Genomic DNA, 13,739 nt, shown 5'->3' with positions numbered 1-13,739 from the left:
TAAATCTCCACACTGTATTTTTCACTGAATGCATCCGATGAAGTGAGCTGTAGCTCACAAAAGCTTATTCTCAAATAAATTTGTTAGTCTCTAAGGTGCCACAAGTACTCCTTTTCTTTTTGTTTATTCATTAGTTCTAAAAATGTCCTCCCCTCCCAGATGATGCTTAGGTAATCAATAATACTATAGACGTGAAAGCTGAAGCCACTTCATTAATGCTTACATTCTTTTATATAAAACCTGTAATGTTTGCAATTTGCTCATTTGAAGGTCAGGTCATGTCTGACATATGGAAATCTGTATTTTTCCATAAAGGTTGGTTACCACGGGTACCTCTGAACTGGGATCAACACCTGTTTTCAATTGGTCAGTATGAGAACTGCTTGAGTTAAAGAGCAATTTCAGGTCTATTATATAAACCATAATATTCTGTAACTATCTTGTATCTGTGCCAGCAATGCCACTCTGCAATGTACACTGGCCAAACCGGATAGTCTCTACGCAAAAGAATAAATGGACACAAATCTGACATCAGGAATCATAACATTCAAAAACCGGTAGGAGAACACTTCAACCTCTCTGGCCACTCAGTAACACAGATTTAAGGGTGGCAATTTTGCAACAGAAAAGCTTCAAAAACAGACTCCAATGAGAAACTGCTGAGCTTAAATTAATATGCAAACTAGATACCATTAACTTGGGTTTGAATAGAGACTGGGAGTGGCTGGGTCATTACACATATTGAATCTATTTCCCCATGTTAAGTATCCTCACACCTTCTTGTCAACTGTCTAAATGGGCCATCTTGATTATCACTACAAAAGTTTATTTTCTCCTGCTGATAATAGCGCATCTTAATTAATTAGCCTCTTACTCCACTTTTACATGTTCTCTGTGTGTGTGTGTGTGTATATATATATATATATATATATATATATATTCTTACTATATGTTCCATTCTATGCATCCAATGAAGTGGGCTGTAGCCCACGAAAGCTTATGCTCAAATAAATTTGTTAGTCTCTAAGGTGCCACAAGTACTCCTGTTCTTTATCTTGTATTGGACATCTCTGATGTTATCCTCCCAATCTCCCTTTCTTCAAGACAGCAAAGACAGGCAGAACAGTGCAGGCAGCATGCTCAGTCCCTGGGGTGGTGGCAGACAGATGGTTTGCTTCAATGAACAGCACCCCTTCCATCCAATCAAGACTCCAAAATTGATGGGCTCTGGAGACAATTCCATCCAGGAAAGAAGGGAACAAAGTTCCCAAGATGTGTGACATAAAGCAGGAAAAAGTGGGTTGGGAGGAGTTCTCATGGCTCACCCCAGGGCAGACCGCCGGAGTCTTGCCACCTCCAGGTTAGGGATTGGGGTGAGGGGGAAGCACGGGCTGCCTTCTAGTAGGGGACTGAGGGAGTCAGGGAAAGGAGAGCCAGATCCCATGCTGCCTCCTGGTGAGGGATTGGGGGAAGGGCAGAGAAAGAAAGCCTGAGCCTGGGAGGCAGGGCTCCAGCTGTCCTCTTTATCCCCACCTACTGGGTGTGCACAGCCCTTCTGCATGAGCCCCAGTCACCCAGGGCTGACAGCCAGAGCTCTTACGGAGCACACAGTTCACACCTCCCTGGGAAGCCTGCCCCGTAATTTGAGAACTGCTGCTTTAGACATAACGTTAAGTACCCACCTGTGGGAAATGACATCTCTGAGAATGCAGATTTCCAACAGGGCAGTACGAAGTATCATGCACATGTCCGGCTCTATCTAAATAAATAATAATAGATGGGGTATTATGGGAACAAGGAAGAGAGAAAACTGGATGAGTAGAGTTCAGACGTTTATGGTTTTCCCATAGCAGTCTAACAAACAAATCAGTGGGGAGTATGCATATATCACCGGGCACTAACAGAGGTCAACTTCCTTTCAGGAGTGAGTGTAATGCTAGTGCCAGCTCTGGCCTAGGCCATAGGCATCAGCCAAAAACCGACAAACTCACAACTGGAAACCAGGCCAATGCACTTGTGTATACATAGATCAGAGGTTCTCAACCTTTTTCTTTCTGAGGGCCCGCCCCCGGCCCACCTGGGCCACAATAACTAGTTTTTGCATATAAAAGCCAGGCCCGGCCTTAGAGGGTAGCAAGCAGGGCAGTTGCTTGGGGCCCCTATGAAGCTACATTGGTCAGGCTTCGGCTTCAGCCCCGGGTGGCAGGGCGCAGGGACCTGGGCTTCAGACCCATGCAGTGGGGCTTCAGCTTTCTGCCCTCGGCCCTAGCAAGTCTAACGTTGGCCCTGGTTGGAGGCCCCCACTGAAACCTGCTCGAGGCTTCCTAGGGGCCCCCAGACCCCTGGTAGAGAACCCCGGGTATAGATCAAAGTGGTTCTTGAAAGTGTTTGGTGCTTACACCTCATGAAAACTAATCAAATGTTGCATGCATAGTTTTCACTTATCTGTATTCTGTTAGAACATAGTAGCAAACATTTACATTGTATATACCCTATATCTAAGTTACGCATCAAACAGAAAGAAGCCTTGTGTCATGCAAATGAAGGACTATAACAGGAAGGTGCAAATTCCTGCACATTTCAAAGCAAGTGGTCAGTGTGTGTGATGATCAAAGACTCAAAATGCATTCCCCTCTCTCCATCATCAAGAAGGAGCCGACGTGGGTAGCCAAACTGTCAACTTGTTTTTCTGTGAGAAGAAGCCATAAGTATGGACAAAAGGAAAAAAAAATCTTCATTACTGGACTATTTAGATTCTAACAGGGCAGAATATTTGAACAAGAAGACCAAGATCCCCAGAGTTACTCTGGGCAGCACTAAAAGATTTTTGGGAAATTGGCAGATTACTATATAGAATCATAGGAATGGAAGGGACCTTGAGAGGTCATCTAGTCCAGTCCCCTGCACTCATGGCAGGACTAAATATTATCTAGACCATTCCTGACAGGTGTTTGTCCAACTTGCTCTTAAAAATCTCCAATGATGGAGATTCCATAACCCCTGTAGGCAATTTATTCCAGTGCGAACCACTCTGACAGTTAGGAAGTTTTTCCTAATGTCCACCTAAACCTCCCTTCCTGCAATTTAAGCCCATTGCTTCTTGTCCTACCCTCAGAGGTTAAGAAAAACAATTTTTCTCCCTCCTCCGGTAACAACCTTTTATGTACTTGAAAACTGTTATCATGTCCCCTCTCAGTCTTCTCTTTTCCAGACTAAACAAACCCAATTTTTCCATCTTCCCTCATATGTCATGTTTTCTAGCTCTTTAATCATTTTTGTTGCTCTTCTCTGGACTCTCTCCAATTTGTCCACATCTCTCCTGAAATATGGTGCCAAGAACTGGACACATTACTCCAGTTAAGGCCTAATCAGCGCAGAGTAGAGTGAAAGAATTACTTCATGTGTCTTGCTTACAACACTCCTGCTACCTTTCGAAATTATAGCCTATGACTCAGCTGTCCATATATTTTTACCTGCTTTAATCTCTCAGTAACTCTCATTCCTTTATCTTAGCTAATACACCTTTAGTTAGTTTACTATAGAATTGGCCACCAGTGTTGTCTTTGGTGAGAGATCTAGGATAGAAATCAACCTGGGTGAGTGACTGGTCTCTTGGGACTGACCGTAACTGGAATATTTTGTGATTTTTGGTGTAAGTGACCATTTATCACGTACTTCAGCTTGCCACGGTGGCAAGATAGAAAGCGTCTTAGGGGACTGTCTGTGATTCCATTATAAGACTATCGTAGTACTTTGGGAGTTCACATTTGGTACTGGGTTGGCGAAAACTAATTATAGAAAATACCACCAGTTTGGGGTGTCTACCTTGCTTATGACCGTCTGGCCTTTGGTAGGCACTCAGGGTTGTGAGTGACTCCAGAGAGTGTAACAGTGAGTATTCTAAAGTTTGTGTCATCCTTCTGGAGGATAAGAGAAAAGTACAATATACCTTCTACTCACGACACTATTAAAAGATTCCTTCATTTCCAAGTGATAGCTTGGATTCCATTCTTATCTGAAAAATCTCAAAGTATTAGCCCCAATGTTTGCCTCCTTTAAAAAGCCTATAGGTTACCAGAATCAAGCCCACACTTTCAAAAGTGACCTCTATTATTATTTTGGGTGCCTACCTTTAAACACGGATTGATTTTCAGAGGCGCTGAAAAAGCTAGTCTCCAAGGGCATTACAACTTGGGTGCACCCTCTCTAAGGTCAAACATATTCCCATGGGGAGTGGCTCAAAACTGAACTCAGAACTCCTGATTCACAGCCCTCTTCTGTACCCATAGGTATAATCTTTCCTCTCTCCTGATTCAGAAGCAAGATACCTTCTTTCAGTCTAATAATAAATATCATAGTTCATTTTTGCTCACATTTAGCAGAGACACTTGAGCACATGATGATGGATTTTCTGGCTGAATTCATGCTCAAATAAATAGAGTAACAGACAGTGGATGGCTCATTTTAAGGCTGTGCTCTCCTGTCTCTGTGGCTACAAGAACTTTTTGGAAGCAATCACATTAGTTGTGTATAACATGAACATTTCTTTTTGTGGTTGTTTCGAAGGTTATATTTTGAGCTGATACTGTATCAATTACTTATGTTTTAATTGTCATTTTATAACTCATGTACATGATTCACGAGACTGCAATAGACATATTCTACAGAGTAGAAAATATACTAAACCTAGGTTGTGGATTTTTGTTTGCTTTTTGGGGTCCTCCCCACCAACAAATGGAGATAAAACATGCAGCATACAGACTACAGCATAGCAAACGATCACATTGCAATTTCTGCTAACAGTGCAATTTGTGATGTCAATAGAGGAATATGTTGAAAATGCACAGCATGTTCATCAGCCATCTGTTTGTAACAGTGTATCAGTCTCTCTCTGGTGTTTGTAAGGTGCCCATCACATTGTTACCCAGCTATTCTCTGTATCCCAGCTGACCTTCCTCTTCTGTCAGTGGTATGGTGTTCTTTCCAACGAAAAGGCAAACAAAAGCATTGCAAATGCCCTCAGTACATCCCTGCATTCCAGGGATAAAAGGTGTGAATTATTTTACTCTGAAAAGTTTCAATGGAGGCAGGATCAGGCCTCAAATCAGCTGCCATCCACCAGTTTATATGGTTTCTTTACATGCAAAATTTTTGCCACCTTGTGAAGATGGCCTAGATCAACACTGCAACTGGAGGGCAGGAAAATGCTAGTGGTCTTGTTTTATGCAGTAGGTTATGCAAGATGCTGGTCTTTAATTAAAAAGGTAATCTCTCTCTCTCTCTTTTCCAATATGTAGCCTCTCAAGGATTACCCATGCATGACCACACAGATAACAAATCCCATTTTATACAACTTTGACATTTGTATGCTGGTGATGTGGCAGCTCTTAAAGCATGTCTGCTGCACATTGCATACAAATGGCTCTCCCATAAAATTCTCAATGAAATCTTACATTAACACCACATGAAGATGTGCTCCCGAAGATGTAGGATAGGTGAAAACTGCTCTCATTCTGCAGTGATAAAAGAATGAGGATATGCATGTTACAACAAGAAATAAAACAGTCTTTTTAATTTTGCATTTGAGATGAAGAACTTTCGATATAGAACTGTATTGTTTTACATAAATCTGCATCAACAAAAGTTGATCCTTTATTTAGAGGTGTAAATTACATACTGTTGCACATCAGCATTATTATTAATTGCCATGCCCAGAATTAGGATGGTGGAAAGGCTATGAATGGCAAATAGTCTTGATTCCAAGCAGATGTGCAGACTGAAGGACGCCGATTAGATTTTGCTCTTAGATTAGATCTCCATGGCTTCTATTGTCTGCTCTATTACATCATTTAGGACGTAATAGAGCAGACTCTGTGTGTGCAGAACTTTGCGTGTGCTGACAGTTTTGTTTTATTCCCTCTCCTGCCTTAGAAAAACCCAGGAGACTAAAACAGCTTGAGCTCTTGAAAGATGTTCATGAAAATACAGCAGCTGCTTTTATGATCTTTTCTATTCCGCTCCTCATGAAAGGACTCAATCATCTCTTACATCAATGGTCCCAAACTAAACAGATAAAAAAGAGGAAATTGGCTAACAGCACTGAAAATACAAAATTTTGGATGCACAAGTTAGTTATATTTGAAAAGCAAAACATGTAACTACAGGTCCCCAGTATTTCAAAATGGGGGGGATAGTGGTTTTCTGGTTATAGCAGGAACAGGAAGTTAGAACTTCTGGGCTCTTTTCCAAGATCTCTCACTGACCGTTTTATTATTTCATGTTGAGTGCTGACATTCTGCTTGGCCATTGTCCATTCTTATAAAAACACCACAATTACTGCCCCAAAGCACTTACAGTTCTGATACAGACAGACCCATACCAGGTGAAGGTGGAAGCTCAAAACAGTGGAGGTATCTAGGAGAGATAATTACTGAAAGGCTTTATAGAAAATCATGTTTTAGGGTGGGAGTTGGAGGTGAGGGAAGTTGATGGATGAGAAAAGGGAGGAGACAAAGCACACCAGCCTGGCTTTAGAAACATGGGCAAGTGCCTCACTCTTCCCGTTTATAAAAAGGTGGTAAGATTTCCCTACCTCACAGGGATTTTGGGCAGAATAATTCTTAACTTATGAAATATTTGTGAAGGACACTGAAAATCCCGGATGAAAGGGACTTTAGCTGTGCAAAGAATTATTATGAGGAAGATATGCTATTTTCGTTAAGGATGCTACATTAAGTCAGGGCTCATCCTTGCTCACTTTCCTCTCTTCCTCAAACAAAACACATCCAGACATGTGTGCATAAAGACAATATAATGGAAAAAGGATGTTGTGACCCTAATAGCATCCCACTGCAAGAAGGCAAAGGGCTTATTGGTATCTAATAGTGAATTTCATCTAGACTGTCTCTAATTCATTAGTGTCAAACTGTATCTGATGTGTGTCATGTATCATTTGAAAACTAACACCACACTGATCATTAACAATCTGGCCAGGCATAGCGTATACACAGTGATCATCCAGGGAACCATGCAAATGTGAAGGAAATGTGAAACTAACGTGTGTTTACCAAACAAGTCTGAGGAGCTGGTAAACAGGTTTCTCCCAGACAAAGGATGAACCGAGACCTCCAACCAGGTGTCATCAGTGTTGAGTGGCAATCACAGGTCAAGTAGCCGTTCTTTTGAAACGGAGGGGGCAGGAACAGATCAATTCACATTACAGCGAACACCAATAGGGGAAGAAACCTGCATGGAACTTCTTCACCACCAGACTCCATGGCTCCTTCCAAATATCTTGACTGAACTTTATTTTGGTGGAAAGAAAAGGAGTACTTGTGGCACCTTAGAGACTAACCAGTTTATTTGAGCATGAGCTTTCGTGAGCTACAGCTCACTTCATCGGATGCATAGCATATCGTGGAAACTGCAGAAGACATTATATACACACAGAGACCATGAAACAAAACTTCCTCCCACCTCACTCCCCCGCTGGCAACAGCTTATCTAAAGTGATCCTCAAGTAGAGCCATTTCCAGCACAAATCCAGGTTTTTAGAAGAATGTATCTGAAAGGGTCACTAGACTATAAAAAGAAAGGGATAAAGAACCCAGCGTTATCTTTCACGTAAGAAGACAAAGGAACTGAGCACACTGGACTTTGTAGGAGATCCTGTCCAAGTGGGAGGTCAGCCATCTTGCTGGAAGGAGTTGTGGTAAGAATCTTAAGAAAACTACCATCCTGGTTCAGGTAAATCCTACTCACTAGAAAGCATTTTTTCCATTTTGATTTGCTTGTAACCATTTCAACTACTACAGCTACTAATTCTTTAAAGGAGCAAACAAACCTTATTATTCCTCTGCAAACAAACCTTATTATTCCTCTGCATAGTCCAGGAAAGCATGGACATTGCAGAACATACGGATATGGGACAATTCAGGGGTGTGTGTGTGTGTGTGTGTGTGTGTGTGTGATCTTGCCCAGATGTAACCAAAGCTCGTAGAAACCGGGGAGTGACTCTGTTGCTGCAAAAGGCAAACTGCTGACATCGGAGTACCGGACAGCATACAGACACAAAGTGCATGCTTGCTGCTGACCATGAGCATCCCAGGTAGGGAGCATTTAAAGCAGTTGGGGTTACAGGGCAAGTGGTGACACCCCCCTCACTGATCTGGATTTCACACAGAACGTGATAGTTGCCAACTACATGAAATTTCCCAGCATGTTTTAATTTTCCCCTGTAAAAAAAACCAACCAACCAACCAAACAAAAACCAAGCCACCCTGTTGTGCTTTCAAAACACGGAACTAAAATTCCATATAAATTTGAAGAGAAATATCTATAGAATAAGGCTCAGGGAAGCGGAACAGAGTGGGGACTTTCCTCTGTCTTTTGCAACACCTTCCTGATAAAGTATTAAACTAAATCACTGAACAGGTTTCTTTGTTGTCTTTGACAGGCTAGGCCCATTCTGTCCCTGCCCTGTTGAGCAACTCCTCTCTGCCAGAGTGTTTCTTTCCCGTCTCGTTCTGAGCGACAGAGCATTTTGTTACAGTAGACGTCAATGACCTGGAAAACTATTACCTGTAAACGTTTGTTATGATGAGGAAATATGTTTAAGGGTCCTCCTACGTGCATCTTTCACTTTATATATCACAATTTCTGCTTTATTTTATCAAAGGGTTTCTACTTAGGATTTTATGCGGTCTCCAAACGAAATCTGTTTTCAGCAGAGATGAGAGGAAGAGGATGCAATAGTACAGTAAATGTTAATAGCAGCTAATCTTTTAGCAAGCATGACAAAGAATCAGAAGCCAAAATGTTACTATACACATCTACCTACTTATTGTTTTTCCCCCCCATCTGTTTTCATTTAGAGATGGTTTCAATGGGAGCCATCTGAAAATGAAAAACATATTGAGCAATTTTATAAAATATCATGCCAACAATGGGAGTCCACACTCTCACATTTTTCTGTTTTAAATTAGTTTTGGATTTTTACCACTGCACACGCAGAAAAATTCTCCAAATCAAAATCAGTCAGTGGGAGTTTTGCAGGAGTAAGGGCTACAGAATTTGATTTTCTTCCTCTCTGGAGATAGGTGAAAGGTACCGGGGCCCAGGTAGCAACAAAAGGCGAATGTAACTACTCAGTGAATTATAAATTTGCATTATGGTAGGTGCTCTAGAAGTCACTCACTCTGGTGCAGATGACCATAATTTGGCTCAACCCCCACCCAATTCCCACCAAAATAAGGCTCAAGTAAAACTTAAAAGGTGCACACGCCTTGAGCTGGTCATCTGCACAGGGGTGAACTCTACCCTAAGTGAATAGAATATTTAAAAAAAAAACAAAAACAAAAAAAAACACACAAAAAAACACCCACCACACACACGGGATGGTGAACCAAGAGACCTTGCTGGTATTTAGATCAAAGTAGCAAGGTTTTCTGGACACAAACAGAACTTTGCTTTGTCTGAGCACCAGGAAACAAAACTGTCACCAATATCTCTGTTTGGCCTACACTTTCACAGTGACAAAGGAATAAAACCAGGTTGGTTGATCAACAGCTCAGTTTTGCTGCTTGTTGGTGTGTATTCCTTCTCCTACCTTATCCAAATCAGTAGGCCCAGTTCTACGTGCCCCCTTACAACCTCGCTGAACTCTGAAAGCTGAGGCTGCAAGGAATGCAGGATCATGACTGCCAATTAATTCATTTATAATGATGGTGATAACAGTATACAACCACCACACAATCTGATCAAGAGCAGGAATAAGCTCAAAGGAAACTCTGAATGATGAAGCTGCTTTGCTGAATGCAAAGAGAGGGAATAAAGAATATGTTTAGTAGATGATGAGACCTGTATCATAAAAATAAAGCACTAAACACTTCCAGTGCAAGGACAAATGTTTTTCCATTACAAAGTCTCTCAGTGTCTTTTTTCAAATAGTCCTGTATATGCTTATAATTCTTATTTTTATTATCTTCAAAGATGATCATCAGATAGATACACATAAGCATACTGAGTGAAATTCACCTCTCTTCAGCGGGCCAGCACAAAGTCTATGCACCAATTACATTCTTAAATCCTAAATAGGGCTTAAGTGCTACACAGATCTTATGCTGGGCTCTCTGAAGAGGGGTGAGTAAATTGTCTTCTTAAAGGGTTAAAATTTCCTCTCTAACCACACAGTGAAAGTAGAATAAAATAGGAAATATATTGTCATAAAATACTGGAAAATTAGACAGCACTGAAGCCCTACAAATAGCATTAGAACCCAGCCATATTACCAGATCACCCCACAAATGATTTGCATTTAAATTGCAAAAGTATTTTTAATTGTTGCATGTTGAGTAGTGAGAAGTTTAGGTGAAGTCTGATGCAAGTCAGAAGAAAGAACTTGTATGATGGAAAACCTGACATCACACCAAAAAAGGACTTATTTGATAATAAAGCTGTGCAATGTGTTCTTGATTGCAGAGCATAAAATCTCATTATTTAACTGATCATCAGGATGTGAAGTCTGAGCAGATATACAGGGAAAATACACATCTGTTCTTTAAGGTACAGTCAGCCTGATTCGGATATCAAACTAATTTTACATCTCAGCAACTCCACTGAGCTAATGGAGTTCCTCTTTTTTTACACAGCTGTAACTGAGAGGACACTCAGGTCTAATACATGCACCAGTAAGTGGCCAGTGAAGAAGAATCCTTTTCAAGAACATTTTGTTCAGCTTCCTGTGGGTGCTCATGTGGATAAAATGATGATGATGTGAAGTCAGAGAGACACCCTACAGTATAATTGGTACTAACAGCCACTCATAAATCTGATGAAGATTTGGGATGACAGTGAAGATAAGCAAGTTAGCATTAATTGTAATCCGTCCCATATGATTTATAACTACTTGTCATGTCAAGAGTCTTGATAGACAGATGTTGATCACTGATTGATTGGTCAACTACACTTATGTGCATATGACCAGATTTCTGTGGTATCCAAAAGAAAGAGGATTCCTTTTGCTAGAACTTCATGATTGAATGTCAAAATAAGTATGAAGGGGGTGCTGGAGATCTCAGAACACAGAATACATACTGCTCACTTAGCAATATAGGTCTGTGGCAGCATATACATCAGCCTTAGAGCTGTGGCCAAGATTATTGAGATGACTAGTGATTTTGGATGCCTCAATATTTAATGGCCAACTTCAGCTACTATAGATGCTTAGCGCTTTGTAAAAATCAGGCCCCTTTAAGCGGTCTCAAATTGGGCTCCCAAAATCTGAAGCACCTAAATTCACTAGTTACTTTTGATAATCCTGGCCTAAACTGTTCAGAATAAGAACGGCCATACTGGGTCAGACCAATGGTCCATCTAACCTATGTAAGCTTTTGGGGCCAGAAGTGGTTTGGAAAGCCCCTAATCATAGGCGCCAACGTATATATAATAAAAATAAAAACTACTGATCCCTCACATTTATGACACACAGTGCAGAAGGAAGCTGCATATTTCAGGTACTGGGAAAAGGGAACCAATGCAAGGTTTGATGTTCTATATCTCTGATGATAAGACTCTATGTACATCTGAGAAGAAGCGAGGGTTAAGAAGTTTAGTATAGCATTTCTATTATGTATCAAAGCATTTTTCCCCCATTTAGAAAAAGCAGATATCCTCCTTTGCCATCTGATGGGTTTTCTCAATGTTAAGATTACTTTGATTTAGTTGTTTTTGTAACACCTTAGTTCAGGGTTTCCCAAACTAGGGGCGCCGCTTGTTCAGGGAGAGACCCTGGCGGGCTGAGCCGGTTTGTTTACCGGCCGCGTCCAGGGGTTCGGCCGATCGCGGGTCCCGCTGGCCGCAGTTTGCCGCTGCAGGCCAATGGGAGCTGCGGGAAGCGGCCGCCGGTACCATAAACAACCCGGCCCGGCCCACAGGGGCTTTCGCTGAACAAGCAGCGTCCCAAGTTTGGGAAACACTGCCTTAGCTGATGGAAGTATATGTATTTCAGGGCAGATCTGCTGGGGTATCTGGTGTTGCATCATTGATCTCAGTGAAGCTACAAGTATTGGGCCCTTTATATATAGTGAATGACAGGTAAGATGAGCTACAGTCACCTGTATGACTTACTTCAGTGTCTTGAGATCTAGTTGACTGGTGTAGCCAGGCTTTTCAGAGAATCACCAAACCAAGCAAACAGCCAGCCACAAACCTCACAGGCAGTAGCTTGAACTGAGCTCACTCAGGCTTCCCTCAGCCTGGCTCCTAAATTAACTTTATCAAACAGGATGGCTTTGATTCTTGTTTCCAACTAACATTTCACTCCTTTCTGACCCCATCCCCCAGAAAGGTGTATCTGGCTTCGTATGCTTGATATTTGGAATCTCTTTGAGCACAACAGGCTAATAGCATGCTGGGGACAACGGATATTCATCACAGCTGGCTCATCCCGCATACCCTGACAAATCCTGTGGCTGGGGGACACACCTTTTGGAATTTTCCCTTCTCAGGAAGGGAGTATTGAATTTTTTCCTCCCAACCCCTGGTTGGGGTCAATAAACCCCATCTCCCTCTGCTTCTGTATCTATATCTGGTCAGCCCAAACAATCTACCTGATAGTTTACTCCCTGTGCAGATTAAAATTCCTGTCTAAGCAGTTACTCTTATGTCCCATTTGGTACATCTCAACTACGTCTAAAGCGTTAAAAGCTTCATTTTCATTTACAGATGTTTGTTTGAGCCCAGGCAATTACTTTTCAGACCTAAAGGATTCTGTTATTTTAATTGTGTTTTTACATCCCCCGAAAGGCACTAGTTATCATGAAGGACTAACTGGAAGCAGACTTTAATTTTTAAAATGTCAGACAAATAGTATTTTAAAATAGGAGATTTATTTGGCTTTCACATAACTAAAGTTGGATAGATTTAGGGGTCTTCGAATTTATATTCAAAATCATCAGTTCAGTACTAGTGATCAAAATTTCATAAGTGAAGAAAACAGACCATTTTAGAAACGCGTGTGCACATTACAGAAATGCAATAGCCCTATATTTGCTTGCACCAACTGGCCTCTGCACGTTAATAAGGGGTATTGAAGGCAACCTTGTCGCAATCACATTTGCAAATTCAGCCTTAGTTGCCAACATGATGTTAATTAAGATGACCAATATATAAACACACCCCTGGAGAGCTCAAACACCATAGATAATAGAAACCTGAAGCAGAGCAATGAAATGGCACTAGTAAAACAGGGAACTAACTTCGAGGAGTAGAGATGGATCCCTGGTAACTCTCCAGACTGCAAATCAGCCTTAATGAAAGTAGACCCTTCCTGTTATCCTGGCAGCTGAATTCTAACAGATTCCAGCAGTCACGGAGCATGTGCTTACCGTACACGTATGTACGAGGATACTTTCTGCTCTGTTAAACTTGCCCCTTATGAAAATCAGGGTTTCTGTCAAAAGAAAACCCATGTTTCTTCTTGTCTCTAATTTGTATCATAAAAGTTTTAAAAGTACCTATTATAGCTCCTGCCTTGGGATGGGATGAAGTCACACTTTCACAAAGATGCTAAAATAAGTTGGTCACATATTATTACAGTAACATCTAGAGGCCTCAGTTGAGATCAGGGCCCGCAGTGTACATACATATAGCAAGAGGCAGTCCCTAAATTGAAGAATTTAGGATCTAAATAAATGAGGCAGATAAAGGAAGTATTAGCTCCATTTTACAGATGGGGAATG

At 41.3% G+C, this 13,739-nt stretch overlaps 1 long non-coding RNA gene across 1 annotated transcript in view; it reads right to left on the bottom strand.

Moving 5' to 3' along the window:
• LOC114020056 overlaps positions 1–13,739 on the bottom strand; it is a 55,324-nt gene that overhangs the window by 21,306 nt on the left and 20,279 nt on the right. The window contains exons 3-4 of the long non-coding RNA XR_006292742.1: positions 5,454–5,513; positions 1,683–1,759 (exon numbers count right to left, since the gene is read on the bottom strand). This is a non-coding gene — a long non-coding RNA (uncharacterized LOC114020056). The remainder of the gene's footprint in view (positions 1–1,682; positions 1,760–5,453; positions 5,514–13,739) is intronic.

This window comes from Chelonia mydas, chromosome 8 (assembly GCF_015237465.2).
Source record: "Chelonia mydas isolate rCheMyd1 chromosome 8, rCheMyd1.pri.v2, whole genome shotgun sequence".
Taxonomy (NCBI): Eukaryota; Metazoa; Chordata; order Testudines; family Cheloniidae; genus Chelonia; species Chelonia mydas.
This window is presented reverse-complemented; position numbering and strand designations above follow the sequence as displayed.